Source organism: Anser cygnoides, chromosome 2 (genome assembly GCF_040182565.1).
Source record: "Anser cygnoides isolate HZ-2024a breed goose chromosome 2, Taihu_goose_T2T_genome, whole genome shotgun sequence".
Classification (NCBI taxonomy): domain Eukaryota; kingdom Metazoa; phylum Chordata; class Aves; order Anseriformes; family Anatidae; genus Anser; species Anser cygnoides.
Window position 1 is genome coordinate 117270054 of NC_089874.1, and position 13532 is coordinate 117283585.

General features: G+C 36.8%; 1 long non-coding RNA gene across 1 annotated transcript; it reads right to left on the reverse strand.

Moving 5' to 3' along the window:
• Nucleotides 1-11448: 11448 nt before the first annotated feature.
• On the reverse strand, nucleotides 11449-12896 carry LOC136789935 (uncharacterized). Its single transcript, XR_010828979.1, has 2 exons — nucleotides 12071-12896; nucleotides 11449-11731 (listed from the first exon to the last, which is right to left on the reverse strand). It is a non-coding gene; the product is annotated as an uncharacterized lncRNA (long non-coding RNA).
• Between the last annotated feature and the right edge of the window lie 636 nt (nucleotides 12897-13532).

Consider the following 13532-nt stretch of genomic DNA (forward strand, 5'->3'; position numbering starts at 1 on the left):
ATCTTCTGATCCTGTTGATGCCAGGAGGCCCTGAATAGAAGACCTTCCTTATTTTCAAGCTGGAGAACATGGTAAACCCTTCTCCTTGCACCCTCTGCTCAGCAGTGATGGCTCCACCACACAGCATCCCAGGTGTAGTCCTGCCCAAGGAGTAGCAGGGCCAACCTGGGATGCCCCTGGTGGGGGGCAGCCCCAGGTCCCCCTGCAGAAATGGCACACAGGAGTAGCACCTGTGGCTTTGCAGCTCCAGCAGTGTAATGCTTGCACTCTGCCATTGCCTGGGCTTGTTGTCAGGACTTGGGCTCACAGCTGATTCTCTGAAAACGTCCAAGAAATTTTGCATCTGAGTGAGGTTTCAGTCAAAACCTCAAGTAGCATTTGTTAACATAAGTGCTGTGGTTTCAAATTCAGGCTGAGAAAACAAACACTTAATAGGAAATAATTTTAAGAGACTTGTAGGAGAATGTGGTTTTATTTGGCTACGTGCTGCCTCTCAGTCTAAGATGTATCGAGTAACGTGTTCAGTGTGTGGTTTCTTTTTAAGACCTACAAAAAATGCTTTCAGTCAACTGTTACAGTGCTAAAATAATCCACTTCAGTTAGCATTTTAGGTTGGGATTCATGTATTCAAGAGCTCTAAAAATTTTGCTAACAGGGCTGGTGGCCATGGAAATGGAGGACTGGCTGATCTGTCCAAGGTATAGCTCAGAGCTAGGGTGCTGCCTGTCTCCTCATTAGGCTTGTTTCCAATCACAACAAACAACTTTTTTTTACTCTTTTTTTTTTTAAAAAAAAAAAAAAAAGTCTCTTGTTTATCCTGTGGGTATGGAGTGCTTCCCCATACGTCAAGAATGGTTTTTAAAAGCTGTGACTATTTTTTTTTTTTCTTTCTTCCTCATTTGCCCCATTCTGTTAAATCTCCGTCCTATACAGCTAGGCATTAGCATGGCACATGCTCCAGCAAGAGCCCTGAATGAAATACAGTTTACACATACGTACAGGCTGGAGAATGATGGTGCCTGTCAGAAAAAAAAAAAAAAAGAAAAAAAAATCCTAGTGGGAAAAAATGAGAAACCTCCACCATCAGAGCAGATGAACAAGACAGTAGAACATGCACAAATTTCTTCCCCCTCAGATTTCTCACAGAGTCAGCAAGATCAGGCCAGCATTTGGCCGTTGTAATTTGCGGTTGAGTGCATTAAGTGAGGCCGACATCGGTTTTAGTGTAAGTTAACGTGCTGGGCTGTGGCCTACCGTGCTTGAGGAACTGGTTCACGCTCACTGCGGTGAGCTGTCTGCCACGAGCAGTGAGGTGGGGCCAGCCACCCTAGTGCCGGCTTTCTAAAATGTCTCCACACTTATTTTCCTGTGTCTTACACTTATTTAGCACTTCCAGAACTGGCTAAAACTAGAAAGCACAATGGGACTGAGAAAATACAGGAAGAGGAGATTAGGCTTTCCGATCTCCGAGTAAACTTTACTTTTCATTCTAAACAGAATGGAACTAGTTAAACAAGCAAAGCTGTTGTTTTGTCCCAGCCGGTTTGCCTGTCTGCAGGATTCCCTGTCGAGGTGTGGCTGTAGGCAGCGTGCTGTGGTTAACTAGGCCACACGCTTCACGGCCCTGCTGTATGTGCTAAGCCTGGCTGCATGCTGTGGTCACTTCACGAAAGCACAGAGAGACAACCCCCAGGCCACACTTGAGGTTGCAGACATGGGCTTCTCAGCATTCACAGGAGGCTCAGATTTCAGCCCCGTGCTGTTGGAACAGATCAGGCATGCCAGGGGTGAAATATTTTAGCATCGTGCCATGTTTGGTTTCCTTATGTGGTTATAACCTTCAGACATTAAATACAGTATGCTCTTCACCTAGGTTACTTGAAAGAAAAAAATATTTTTTGTTTGGTTTGTTGGAAAGCATGTATTTTGTACATGGATTTTGTATGCCAGTGTACAAAAGAAATGCAATATATATGCAATATATATGTGTATAAATATTAAAATCGCTATTATTGTTTTAAGTGTAAGGATTCCTATCAAATGTCCATTAGAAAAAATAAAATTAAAAATCTTTATGTATTACTAAGCATGAATGATTTCTTCTAGCAATATATCTAAGTCTTTTTGGTACTGAACAGAAATCCTTTCTTCCAGAAATATTTCTATGTAATCAGAAGAACAAACGGCCATAATGTTTTATTGGGTCATTTAGCTCTGATAAAGGAGGACCCCACCCACCCCATTCCCCAGGGTAGACTCAGCCTCCGTGCTTTTCTTCACCAGGGAGGCACGCAGACCCATAGCAGCTCCTAGTAGTACTGGGCTTGTCCCAGCCCACTGGAACACCTGGGCAGGGCTCAGGGCACATTACACCTGCACTGTGTCCCCAGGCGTCATCAGTCAAGTGAGGACTGCAGCCCTGCGTCAGACGTGCAGCGGGTTGGACGTTTGGGGTGACAGCTAGGGAAAAACAGTGCTCAGCAAAAACACACCAGCAGGTTGCTTCCCTCGTCAGCGTGATGCCAGCTTGGGCAAAAATGGAAATTCACAGGAATAATTATGAAAGCCTCTAGTTACTGCTGATGTGATGAGTAATATAGAGAAGGTGATCATATCCTTTTGGCCAGCATGTGAAATTTCTACAAATGCTAAATTGATAACATTGTGACATTTTTTATGGCCTTTTGGATTGTGCATGTAATCCACTAATGTGTGGTGTTTTAGTCTTTATTTTCTGCCTTGATACATGTAATGTGAAAGCCCATCAGATTCTTTGGGCTTCTTCGAAAGCAAATGGAATGCGTCTTCAATTTGTTGTTGATAACAAAAACAGTTGACAAAAACCTATTCTCTTTCTCTTTCTAAATAGGTAGTGAACTGAAAAACAGGTTCACAATTGCTGTCCTTTGTGTAGCCTTTACATTGCTTTGTACACTGTTTTACGGTGTGGTTAATACTAATATTTGACAATTTGGAGTAGATAGTTCTTCTTTGATCTATATTACCATTTCAAGTCTTTTTGTTGTTGTATGAGACTGTATTTGCTTCAGAAAACTTGTCAGCTTCTTTCTATTTGACATATGTCTACTGCCAGGTATTGAAAAGATAAACATGTTTGTAAAAAATTGACTTTAGTGTTTATCTGGTTACCACCCAATAGTATCTCAGTCCTTATCTATTGTTTGTTTTTTTTTTGTCAGTCTTTAATTGCAGTTGTTTCTAGTCTCAGTCTCATGGGACAGTTCTGAGGCTCAGGATGCTCTCTCTTTCAGCTCCAATCATACTATTCAACAAAAGATTTTACTCCAAGTGTTGCAGGGCATTCTCTATAATCTGAAGCCAAAAATGGCTGATGTCACAAACATGATTAAAGAAGACCCTCAAGATATGACTGATCTTAGGAGATAATAAACTGTCAAAACATTATATCATGAATTTAGAATTCCATTTAATTATGGAAAAAAAAAATGTTTTATTTCTACCTAAGAAGACACTCTCAGGAAAGAGTTAATTACCGTTAAGGCTTCAGTAACACAATTTACATGAGAAATATTAGCTATTTTTCTCTTTATTATAATTAGTCACATTTATGCAAAATAAACAATTTTGAGCCAAGCAAGACACTTATCATTCACACCTACTATATAAGTATGATCACGTAATATGTCATTTTCTGTATTAGTCATTTAGACAGGAAATTCTTTGGAAAATAAGAAGAAAGATGTCTCCAGGACAATTTAAGTCCACTTGCAGTCCTTCAAAATGTTTTGATCAACAGGCAAGTACTGCAGGCTTTATTCAGTCAAAATGACCATCAAAATTAAACACTCTAGCTTCTGTAGTCATTTTTCCCTGTGGAATGCAAGCAGAAAATAATTGTTGTCATAAAGACATATATAATAATATATAAATATATGATTGCTACTTCTCACTTTATAAATGATTATAAAAGGAAAGATGTGGTAGAGAGTAATGAAATAGATAGTAACTACTTAATGGCACCTCCTGTGAACAACTGTAAGCACAGTGGGCCTTGTTTACTCATCAATTACACCTTTTTACATCTGCATAATACTATTGATTTTTTTTTTTTTGAAACAGCTCTTGATAATGAAGTGAATTGAGAAACAAGCCGACTCACTGTTCTTGAAAAATATTAATACGCATAATGAAACACTTTGGATTGTGTACCAATTAAGTAGAGAGTAACTTGTCAAGACTATTTTTCTGGCATTTTCTTGGACTGCTTTATTCAGTCAAAGCTAAGCAACAGGTAATCTTGCTCTCGACTTAAAGTGTGTATGCCATAAGGTTATGCAAAATCTCTGCAGTTCTCTAGAACTTGATGATACACTTCATAATTTACCGTATTTACAACATATAAAACCACATCAAACCTAATGAAGACAACTTACCCTTGTCACTGCTTATGTTTTTCTGATGTGTATATCATTTTCCTGATAACAATTCCCTCAAAGATCATATAAAATACAACTCAGATCTGAAACACTCAATTGCCCTTTGTGCAATAAAATGAAATCCAGGAGGAATGATCTAGCAAAGCAAATCTACCTCCAGCCAGTTTTGCCCACCCTTATTTATCTCCTTTTTTTTTTTTTTCAAAGAGACCAATGAAAATCATACTCTGTAAATGAACGTTAAACAGTAAATGTATTTCACCTTCAGAAAACTGTATGAACTAAAAGCTTTCTTACCAGTTTAGGCTTCCTTTTCCATTTTTTTTTTTCTTCTCCCTCCTCCTCCCCCCCCCCCCACCTCCCCTTTAACAAGATATGCAGATGTGTTGTGCTCCTAAACAAGGCTAATAGGTGCTGAAAAGAGCAAGGAATGCTCTGATCCATGTTAGTGGAATGCTATGAAAACCAAGACACAACATGCATGGTGATATATAAATGCTAGTAGTGATTTATTGATGTGATTTCCACATACACAAATAGTCCATTCAACCCACATCAACACATACAAGCACAAAAAGCACGTTCAATTTTATTACTAGAAAACTTGTCTCTATGGGAACAAATTCTATTCAGTGTAACAACAGTAAGTTTGGCTTTAATGTTATTCACCAATATATGTAGACTTTAAATTTTAAAGGAGCAAGGAATTCCACCTGTATGAGTTATGTCAAAAATATACTGCTTCTGGATAAAAATACTTAGCTTCACAAAAATGAGACATAACCAGGCAACAAATATGCAAAATAAGCTGTAAGTTTTTGAAGATCACAAGCTGAATTGGATCCAAGGATTTCAACTACTGCAGAAAAACAACAAATAGAAATAGGAACAACAAAATTATTATCCTGATAACCCTGATTTATAAAGAGAAGCACTGTCTGCAATATGTACAACACAACTTTCTGACCTCCTAATCTCTGATAAGGCTTCATTTCATGTGGTCATTTGAAAGATGCCTATAGGAGAGCTACAAGGATGATCAAAGGCCTGAGAAACTTGGCCTATGATAACAGTTTGAAAGAACTGGTATTGCTTTGTATGAAGGAGAGGAGACACAGAAAAAGCACCATAACATTCCAAGATGCCGCAGGAAGAAGGAGGAAGTTGAAGTCTAAGTTGAAGTTGAAGTCAAAGTAGAAGAGGAGGGAAGTAGTTTCAAAAAAAGTGAAAGGATATGTGGGAGAATCTCTATAGAAAAGTAAAGTGGTCTGTGACAAAACAGAGGAAGACCCTTTTCCATGCCACTTATGAGCTTCCCCCAGTCCCTCAGCATGGGTGGTGTGCCTGCTTAGCCTTCCTTCCTTACCTTTACTCTCCTGAACAACCTCTCCCATCCCTTCTGGAGAGGCAGAGCTCTCTGAGAGCACCACTGGCCTCCCTCTGGTCCCCTCCACACAGGAACAGCCCAAACTACCATGGCCCTTCCTACCACTAGTCCCTTGCCTTACATCACCCTGAATTAAGGATATATTTTCAAAGAGCCTTGAATTGGCTCTCTGTGAAGGCCCTGAAGGACTTAAATAGTGAAGTTGCTTTACTCATAGGACACCATAACTTGCAAGTATGTTTTTGGGGAAGCCTAAAGCATTATAGAAACATTAAGTACTTTACCAGTTACATACTTAACTGTTGTACCAGTACAACAGCATTTTGAATACAGTTATATGGTCAGTTTGGTTTTCAGAAGGAAAACATATCATGGGTACTGGTGCACCTTACCACACTTCTTCAGTCACAGAAGCAATTAAAATTGAGAGAGAGAATAAAAGGTGGAAACTCCAGGGCTTTGAGCCTCAACTTCTAAACTCCTAACAGTAAATTCATCTGTCTAGGAAAAGAAAAGAAAAAAAGAAAAAAAAAAAGAAAGAATAAAAAAGATTCATTTTATTATTTGGCAGATTTACTCTCCAAATGTGTATGAAAAAGAGACTTACTTCAAGTACTTCCACATTTGGACTGACTGATTTCAGTGACAACTTTTTTCTCTCATTTCTAACTAAGCTTACATTACCTGTTCATAATAAATTATTTTCTCCCTACTGAAACACAGTTTCATTCTCTACTTCATGAACTCATTACTTATTTTTTAAAGACTCAAAACCAGGCCCCACATTCCTCTGTTATCAAATGCTTGTTAAACTCTTCCACATTTTCTGAGATTCATAAACTTAAAGAACCTTTCCTCTTATCTGTGAATATAATTTTTAATGTGATATAATTTTTTTAATTTTGCTTTCTTTTAACCAGGCCAAATTACTAAACTACATCATGTTTGAATCCTTTTTCTAGCTTTCTGAGAGATACATAGTGGCCAAAAAGCAAAATTGTGAGAAACTTATTTGTTTATTTATTTATTTATTATTATTATTATTTGTTTTGTTTGAATTTGTTTGCTTGACTGTTTAGTGGATGCGAGAATCAGTATTACTCCACATTTTGAATAAATCACACATTTCAATCATGACAGCAACTATCTATACTTTAAACTTGAATTGCTGTGCTGTACAAAATGAAACTTCCTCTGACAAAATTCTTCATTCTTCATTATATATATATATATATATATTATTTTTTAAGTGACAATGATTGCTCCTCTTCTTGCAAAGTGAAAGAACTAAAGGGGAAAAAATATTTACATCCTGAAGATGATGGACTGGAGATAAAATTTCACCAAACCCTTCATACATTGGTTATTAGATATAGTGGCAGTATTGAGATGATTAAATGATGTTGTTGAGTTAATCCACTGTACTGTGTAGAACAAGACAAATACTGTTAGCCTTTCACAGTTTCTTCATAGAATTTGGAGTAGTCACTGTTATCATCAGAAACTGATTCATAAGATATTTATATCTAGCTACCTAGTTTAAATGCTGTTTGTTTGTGTGTTTGTTTTCCTGTCTTTTGTTTATAACTCAGAATGCATTCATTTTATGAATTTGTCCTAAATTTATCTCAGTGTAGATAGCCTCCTGATTTATGTAAATTGAAATGAAAGCAGAAGAACAAATACTTTTTTATCTGCATTTAAATTAGGGAATTAATGGTTTTCATAATTTATTTTTTTAACTATATTTATCTATCCAAACCCAGTAGAGTAGTTGGATTAGAGTATAAATATTTTCATGGGACAGTATTTTCAAATATGTCTCTTGATTCATTTCTGTATCACAAAGTACCTTGCAGGGATCTCTCATTTTCTGTTGGACATAGAAATTAGCCCTTACCATTGTAAAATTATTATTATTGCATGTAATTGTGAAACCAGAGAGCCATATTCCATGAGTTAAGTCACATCCAAGATTTTAGCACAACTTTCACATTCTCTATATAAATAAAAATAACCATTTATGAAAATGCACGTAACTTTTGGGTTAAAATTTTGGGGTTTTGTGTCTTTGGCATACACTTCCCATGAATTCTTGTATAAAATATGGTAACTTAGAAATAATTATCTCTAGGTTTTGAGAAGTCAAAAACATTGCATATTAACAACAAATGTTTCCTACTGTGAAAAGATACTAAAATAAATATTACCATTCCACAGGTTTTCCAGCTGAACACATTCCATTTCCATCTTCATTCATACTCTTTCTTAAATTTGCACATCAAAAAGAAAGAAAAATGCTGTTACACCTGAGGTGTAATACTGCCACAACAGAAGTGGTGGTCAAATGATAAAATAAATAAATAAATAAATAAAAGCAATATTTGAAAACTTATACTGCAGCCCTTTTGCTTCAGATCTAGAAGGAATCTTTAGTGAAGATGTGGCATGCATGTATTTACACCATCAAGGCTCTTTGCTTGCCCTTGAAACTAACTCTTCAAACAGATATGTGTCTCAGGTTCCTATCAAGGCAGAGCGGTTGATGCCTGATAACATCCTCCCTTTCTTTTCTGGATCCAGTCCAATTCTACTGAAGTCATCAGAAAAAAAAAATATATATATATATATATATATATAAAATCAAAAACCTCTGGCTTGAGCAAGAAGTTAAATTGGTCTTTCTTGGGTTTGTGGTATAGGGTGAGACTGAAGCCCTCTGTCCCATAATTAATTTACCTGCATTCTACTTTCCAATATTATAGAAAGCCAAGCTAATACTGCATCTGGAGTGTGCAATTCTTTTATGTTGTATTTCAAGCAGTTCAAAGCAAAGTCTTATTTTATGTACCTGTGTGTAATTATAAAACTGAGATCATCGTATGTTAAAAGCAGATAAAATCTGTGTGGTACACAAGGATATAACAAAGGTGTTTTGTTTTTGTTTTTGTTTTTGTTTTTCTTCTCTTTTTTTTTCCTTCCTACTGAATAATAGACTTTCTGTTTACTATATTATCTGGAATAAGGACTGTGTAAGATAGTGACTGGCTAACAAAGAGTTATGATAGTATTCATGATGCTTACATTTTTTCCCTTATGTTAATAACTTCAAAGTTATGATACACTGATGTCATAATACTGTATTAAAAGATTTGTTTTAAAAATAATAAAAGGAAGAATTAATTGTACTTCTGATATGAGGAAAAACATCTTTCATAAGCTGAAATGTTTTTCTTATGGTTTATACTCATTTTTAGGCAGGAAACTTTAAATTTTTAAGCAAATTTGAAGGAAAATTACATAATAAAATACAAGTTTTTAGTTCAGCTGGAACATGGCTTAAAGAATAGCAAAAGAATTGGGACATTTTTTGTTGGATATGTTTTTCTATGTCAAATACACAGTCACTAATAGCACTGAAGGAATTGATCAGATTCAGTCACCAGTTCAACAGTCATCAGATATGGACAGTAAATAAAATGTAAAAACAAGTAATAAATTAGGTTTTCTCACATTCTGAATCATGTCTGGACCATTTTATCTGTGCTTTAATGGAAGAATATTTAATACAATCTTAACACGAAGATTAGCATACTCATCAAGTCAGAAGCCAAATATTTAATAACAGTTTTTGAATGTCTATCCTCTTCATGTAAAGATCATGAATGATGCAAATTTTGATATCCAGAAAGGATTTTACTACTTCACAAACTTTTTCATCAGGAGGAAATTTCTCATTAAAGTAAGATTTATAGGATAGATGTCAGCCTGTTGATCAGGGTCATCTCTACAAAGATCAGATCAGTCATAGAACCAGGCTTGGTGACCAGCAAGTTTTTAATTGTTTTTACAATGTGGACCAGGTCAGATAGGTTAGAAGGGTGTGAAAAAAATTAGTAAAGGAAACATTCAACTATTATTTCTAAACACCAAGGTAACTGACAGCCAATCCTTGAGATTTATTAATGTGGGAAACTGTGTGAGATACAGCTGAATAAATGTGTGTTTACTACACAGACACAAAACATCTGAGCTTAGCCTTTTTTTTATAGTCAGCAGAGATCTGGCCAACAGTTGGTGCATGTGTCTTATCCTAAACTAGATGCCTACATTTGGTCAGATTAATTTTGCCCTGTGTGGCATTGATCATATTTACTGTACTTCCACTGAATACAAAAGTTGACTGGGTGACCCTAGTTTTCTTGTGTGACTAGCTCAGGTGCAGATATCTACATCACAGACACCAAAAGATGGATAAATTAATATTGGCCCTTGTGATATTGTGAACAGAGTTTTTGTGAGATTCATTCATATGTTATGTAGATCTAATTAAAGAGCCTGAGCAAGGCACAGTATAAAATAAACAGTTCAGGTTGTTTTCTTGGAATATGAAAAACTTTGGGACATATCTTTCTTCTTAATTATTCAAAGAAGCAACTGAAATCACAATACATTCTTGCAAACTGTATTAATTACAGGGCTACTGTAATCCATATTTGATATGAATGGTACTTAAAACATTGGAAGATCCTCTCTTCATTCCAGTGCAGCAGTGCAGGATTTATTTGAAAAATCTCTGATAGTTCAAAGAGATGGAAAAAATATTTTGCCCATTTCAGTTCCACATTTTTTGCTATAGCTGTGCCTCTAAGGCACATTTGAATATCTAACCCTTTTGATCCATCTGGGGGAATATATAAACAGAGCCAGAGTAATTTAAAAGGGGAGTTGACTTACTTTCCATTACACATTCATAGAGCTTTTTGTTATCTGCTTAACATGGCACACCCTTATCTGGTCCCTTGGCACTTCACTTGAACCAGCCTTAAATTGCCATAGAATTGTCTTAGCCTTAGACTATAAAGGCTAAATTCAGAGATGATCTGTCAGATGTAAAGGGAATCCACCGTGAATCTTGAGTGGTTTACCCTGGCAAATTACATAAATTTTGATTACCTCTAGTGTTATTTCATCTCACAACTACAGTTGTTTCAAATTTACATAAAATTTAATTCCTGAAGGTGGCAGTATCATAAGCAAATCTATATATAGCCTTCAATGCATACAGAAATCCAGAACATGACCATGCAATTATAAGCGTTAATTTAATAGTAGTGCTGAGTAGTAGTAATGCTGAGTACTTACAGTGTGTTTCCCCTGAGCTGTAAAATGTAAAAAGTACATCCTTTCCCTTTGATATCTTTTATCGGTTCATGCTACTGTTCTTCATGAATTATCATAAATATTGCATGCCAGAAATAGTGATTTTTTAAACATTTTTGGCCTGTTTCTTTGTTTCACAAAGGTCATTTTACATAAAACACATATAGAAAAAGGAGTCACAATGCCTCTTCAGAATGTAAAATGAGATCTGTAGGGAGTCCCCATTTGTCTGGAAGTGGTTTTATTTGACTTTATTATTCATAGTTGCTAGCTATGTCTGCATAGACTGGCTGGTTAGACAACAATGTGGGGAATAAGTTGTTTCACCTACCCATGTCCCTCTATATACAGAAGCATGAATCACCCTTTTCTACATAAACAATTTTTTAAAAATAAATAAATTTAAAAAAAAATGTCTTTGATAGCAAACACTTGAGATTGTACTGAAATCAGGGGGAAAAAATGCATTAAACTTAATGATTGTGTGAGAAACCTTTGATTTAAGTAGACTGAAAAGGGAAAAAAGCAGAGAAGAGGTACAGGCCACTCTCGCAAAGTCCCTAGGACAGTCAAAAAGTCTCACTCTGCTCCCGGAGGAATGTAAGCTTGAATCCATCCCCATCTCCTCAGAAAAAGCAAGCTCTTCAGTGAGGGTAAGTCCAGCCTTTCACACTTGGGTAAAGCAGGGCAAACCACCCCATGCAATGTGCCATTGCCACAGAGAGGTAAAGCAGTATGCAGGCATGTTCCCTGGTGCTTCCTCCTGGAAGAAAGAATTTGCATCATTTCTTAATAATGGCTACACCTGAATGTTGCAAACTAGCCCTCAGTTCTTCCTTACCATTATCTAGAGCACACAGCTCATTTTCTGGTTTAACAGGACTCCTTCCCCACTGTAGCACAGGCCTCTCGTTTTGAGGCCCCTGGAGCAGAAACCTCCAGGTCTATGCCATGTTGAGGGACCTGGTGCCCCCCACCTCTCCCACATCCTGCTCTCTTGGGGCAACCAGGAACTGGCTGGCTCCACAGAGCACGTACTTTTTTAACTAGAAAAAGGAGAAAATATATCTAAAAATGTTGAAATAGCATGAATAATACTTACCTGCTTGTCACATGGTTTCCACATCAAAATCCTTTGGAGGGTTTACCCCTGTCTTGCTCAGCTTTACATCTGTCAGTGATCAGACGGGTGGCGTGCTTTTTCCCTCATGTCAGAACCCAGATTCTCTGCATTTTCACATCCTCCGTCTTCTAATGCTTCCCAAACCTGACCGAACTAGTCTAAGCAAGTCCCACAGGGCAATACTTCAAAAGACTTTTTTCTCCTTCATTTTAGCATTACAATTTACCCTCATTATTTTTAGTTCCTACAGCAAGCATTCCCTGGTTTAACAGATAAGACAGGAAGACTTTAGCTAGCTCTGTAAAAATGTGTATGTAACCTCAGTAAAGTCAGGATTGTTGCTACTGAATCTTATATGCTGCTGTAGCATCTGCAAAATTAGCATAATTGAAATGAAACAGTTGAAATGCTAACAGCCTGTTACTTTTATTGGGGAGTTCCTGATGCAGCTTCTTTAGAATTTCACTTAAAAAAAAAAAAAATCTGGCTCAAATGCAAATGTTAGAGGTCTACTGAATTGCCTGTGGTTCCGATACCTCCAAGGCAGAATTAGCTCATCTCTGGTGCGGTTACACTATAGCCAGTATTACATCTGGGGGATTGTTTTCACCAGAGACACTTTGCACTCCAGAGATGCTTGCAGACTGAGAAAATAGGACGTGTTGCAGTGTATCACAAAGAAAACTGGGGTGGCTAAGCAGTATTGCTTCAGCTAATGGCACGCATTACTTACCTGTCATTCTGAATAATCATCAGCATAAAAAATAATAATTAGACTTAGAAATATATATAAAATGAAGGGCAAAATTTGAATGAAGTGGAAATGATGCCTATGACCCTCTAGTTTCTCCGAAATGAACTCAGACTTCTAGAAGAGCCATGGGTGTATCAGCTGTCTAAACGGGACTGTGTCCACCTGAGGCAGGCTCCCTCAAGCCTCTTCTGAAGCACAGCTCTTCCTAGGCACCTGTCTTGCAGTGGCATTTTGTCACCTGCTGCTGTAGCCATTCATCTCTGGTGACTGTCACACAACAAAGGTGGGAATACCAGCTCCCTATACCTCCTTCTTTCTCTTTTTCTCTAAAAACCCATTTTATCTAAAAAGCAATACTCTCAGAAGCCATAACTGCTTTGCAGACCATTCAGATCTGGGTGAATGATAAAAAAAATAAAAGGAAAGAAAAAAAAAAAGGAAGAAATAAAAAACATTAACTAATTAGTTGCCGTACAAAAGCTTTTCCAATGGTTGATTTTGATCGTTGTATTTTTAACTTAATATAATGCTTTACCTTTTTAGAGATGACAGATGAAAGCACATCACATATAGAATGGAAATTAATCTGTATTTGGGAGGGAAAAAAAAAGTCAATGCAAATTTTATACCAAGAGCCTTGGAGCCTTTCCAGCATTGCCAAGTTAAAGATAAAAAGGTAAAAGGTTT